Source organism: Schistocerca americana, chromosome 1, assembly GCF_021461395.2.
Source record: "Schistocerca americana isolate TAMUIC-IGC-003095 chromosome 1, iqSchAmer2.1, whole genome shotgun sequence".
NCBI classification, from domain to species: domain Eukaryota; kingdom Metazoa; phylum Arthropoda; class Insecta; order Orthoptera; family Acrididae; genus Schistocerca; species Schistocerca americana.
The window spans coordinates 363604169-363607986 of NC_060119.1; positions in this window are offsets into that span (position 1 = coordinate 363604169).

Genomic DNA, 3818 nt, shown 5'->3' on the forward strand with positions numbered 1-3818 from the left:
ACCATGAATCGTTTCCTTCCTGCCACCGCAATTTCTCTCAATTTCCACTATATCTAATTTCAACCTATACATTTCTCTTTTCAAATTCTCTAACCTACATACCCGATTACGCTATCTAATATTGCGCACACCGCCTCGCAGAACGCCAGTTTTGTTTATCGTGATGACTACAACTTGACCAGTACGATGTTCGTTACTGTCATATGCAGTAAGCAGAGTTTAGTTTCAGGGGTTTTTCACACAATCCGTCACACAACGAAGATGTATGTGATGAAGGTTGACACGAGCGATAAGAGGTTCAGGTATTTTTTATTATTTTTTTTATTACGGTGACTACTGCTATTTTCAGCACTTGCAACCAATTGAAAATGACCAAAAGGGCGAAACACCAATAGTAGATATTGAAATAAATGTACAGTCAGTGTCTAGTACAGTACTGAACCCAAAACAAGCCGCAGTTTTTGTCCAAATTTTACCATCGAAAAGTTAGGATACGGCTTGTGTTTGCTACGAACAATTTCTGTACAAAAATTAATCTCATTTGAAACAATACAACTTGCGTCTATAGCCGAAACTGGCACTTTATTATGCAAAAATGCGGTGTTTTGCTGGCGTTAACATTGTGCAGCTCTACTAGTACGGTTTCGTTAGCTTGTAATATAGTTTCAATTGGACAGTGGCAAGGAAACGTGACTTATGACGATATGAACGACGATTTAGAGCGAAAAGCATCATGAAGTCAAGGAATTCGATGTAGTTACGATGCAAGTATAAAACATACAGCTGTGCGTCATGCCAGTACCAAAACCAAGAGAGGCCAAAAGACTGGACGAATCTAATGAGCGACGTTGGCTTGCTTCAGAAGAAAACTGGGAGGAGGCAGTTTCAAAATGGGTCAAATGGCTCTAAGCACTATGGGACTTAACATCTGAGATCATCAGTCCCCTAGACTTAGAACTACTTAAACCTAACTAACCTAAGCCATGCCCGAAGCAGGATTCGTACCTGCGACCGCAGCAGCAGCAGCTCGGTTCCGGACTGAAGCGCCTAGAACCGCTCGGCCACAGCGGCCGGCGGAGGCAGTTTCAACGAGAAAATCGTTCAAGGGGCCGAAATGTGGCAAGTATCCGGAACCTGGAGCTAAGGTAAGATAAGAGGAAAGATGGGATGCCTATCTCACGAGAAATTATTCAACTGAAGGTCTTGGAAATCGCAAAAGTCTTAAACGTGCCGCAACGAGAATTTCGTGCGAGTGTTGGTTCTTGTCGTCGATTGATGTGGAGACATGGCGTTGTTCTCCGAAGTACTACACTAGCACAGAGAATTCCAGCACATTGCGAAGAGAAGGTGGTCGACTTCCAGCGTTATGTCACCCATTTGCGGAAGTGTCACTCTTACCCTATTCATCAGATTGGCAATGCTCACGAAACGCCAGTATTTTTGGATATGCTGAGCAATACGATAGTAGACAGGGAAGTGGCAAAAAGTGTCTCATTAAGAGGGACCGGTAACGAAAAAAAAATATAGAATAACTGTGATGCTAGTTGTCACAGCCGATGTGGCATTGTTATTCCCTTATGTAATCCTGAAGAGAAAAACCATACCCAAAGAAAACCTTCCTATGGGCTTAGTGATTCACTGCCAAGAAAGGGGCTGGATGGCAACGCAATTGATGGTGGACTGGTTCTCTGCTGTTTGGAATTGCTTGCTAAGAGAGCCATGCTGGTTTTCGGTGCTGTTAAGGGTCATCTAACCGCTGAAGTAAAAGATAAACTTTCAGCACAAAAGACAGATTTTGTCGTAATACCTGAAGGAATGACTTCAAACCTACAGGTACTAGATGTGGCCATAAACAAATCGTTCAAGGACAAACTCCGAAATATATATACGGATTGGCTCCTGGAAGAAGATCACGTTCTTACACTGTCTGGTAAGATTAAGAAGCCACCAGCCACCCTTTTGTGCGAATAGGTTCTTCCTCCATGGTCCTTAATATCATCAGAGTCCATCACCAAGGGGTTCAAGAAATGCTGCATATCGAATGCGCTGGATGGCATTGAGGATAACGTAATGCCGGAAGAGAATGAAGAAAATGATAGGAGTGAGAATGATGAAGCGAATACCGGCACTGATAGTGATGAGAGGTATGTTGTCAATTTGTTGCATCAAATGTTAGAACAAATGTTTACGGTATATACCTACACGTAAGTACAAACAATTTTCGCGGTACGTTTGTATCGAGACAGATTTCCACAACGAAGGTGTCCCGACAGGAAGACGTTCGAAGCAATTGATCGGCGTCTTAGGGAGCACAGAACATTCCAGCCTATGACTCGCGACTGGGGAAGACCTAGAACGACGAGGACACCTGCAATGGACTAGGCAATTCCTTGTACAGTTGACGATAACCCTAATGTCAGCGTCAGAGAAGTTGCTGCTGTACAAGGTAACGTTGACCACGTCACTGTATGGAGAGTGCTACGGGAGAACCAGTTGTTTCCGTACCAAGTACAGCGTGTGCAGGCACTATCAGCAGCTGATTGGCCTCCACGGGTACACTTCTGCGAATGGTTCATCCAACAATGTGTCAATCCTCATTTCAGTGCAAGTGTTCTCTTTACGGATGAGGCTTCATTCCAACGCGATCAAATTGTAAATTTTCACAATCAACATGTGTGGGCTGACGAGAATCGGCACGCAATTGTGCAATCACGTCATCAACACAGATTTCCTGTGAACGTTTGGGCAGGCATTGTTGGTGATGTCTTGATTGGGCCCCATGTTCTTCCACCTACGCTCAGTGGAGCACGTTATCGTGACTTCATACGGGATACTCTACCTGTGATGCTAGAACATGTGCCTTTACAAGTACGACACAACATGTGGTTCATGCACGATGGAGCTCCTGCACATTTCAGTCGAAGTGTTCGTACGGTTCTCAACAACAGATTCGGTGACCGATGGATTGGTAGGAGGCGGACCAATTCCATGGCCTCCACGCTCTCCTGACCTCAACCCTTTTGACTTTCATTTATGGAGGCATTTGAAAGCTCTTGTCTACGGAACCCCGGTACCAAATGTAGAGACTCTTCGTGCTCGTATTGTGGACGGCTGTGATACAATACGCCATTCTCCAGGGCTGCATCAGCGCATCAGGGATTCCATGCGACGGAGGGTGGATGCATGTATCCTCGCTAACGGAGGACATTTTGAACATTTCCTGTAACAAAGTGTTTGAAGTCACGCTGGTACGTTCTGTTGCTGTGTGTTTCCATTCCATGATTGATGTGATTTGAAGAGAAGTAATAAACTGAGCTCTAACATGGAAAGTAAGCGTTTCCGGACACATGTCCACATAACATATTTTCTTTCTTTGTGTGTGAGGAATGTAGTTTGACCGCACATTTTTGTAACACCCTGTATGCAGGGGCGCTCATTTACACGTCAATACGGTAGATGCCCAATGCACTCTGTACATATGTATAAGAAGAAGGTAATATCGTACAACTTCGCTGCAATACTTGGATGGTGAAAAGACAGTCGTGAAGGTTCCGGGCGGAGACAAAGCATGCTGTCAGGGAAGTCCGACGAGGAGGACTCTCGAGCAGGCCCGCCAGTCGGCTGGCATGGCGACACCGCCTCGAAGCACCGGCCGCTGCCTGCGCTGCGACACTTGACCTCGCGGCCCGGAGACGCGATGCGCGGGTCCTCGGAAAAGCCGCTGCGTTTCTGAGGACGCGCCGTGACCAGTCCGCGGCGTTCTTCCCAGCTGTGGTGAGGGAGTTCCCTGCCGCGCTCTGGCGTACTGTTTACTCTTC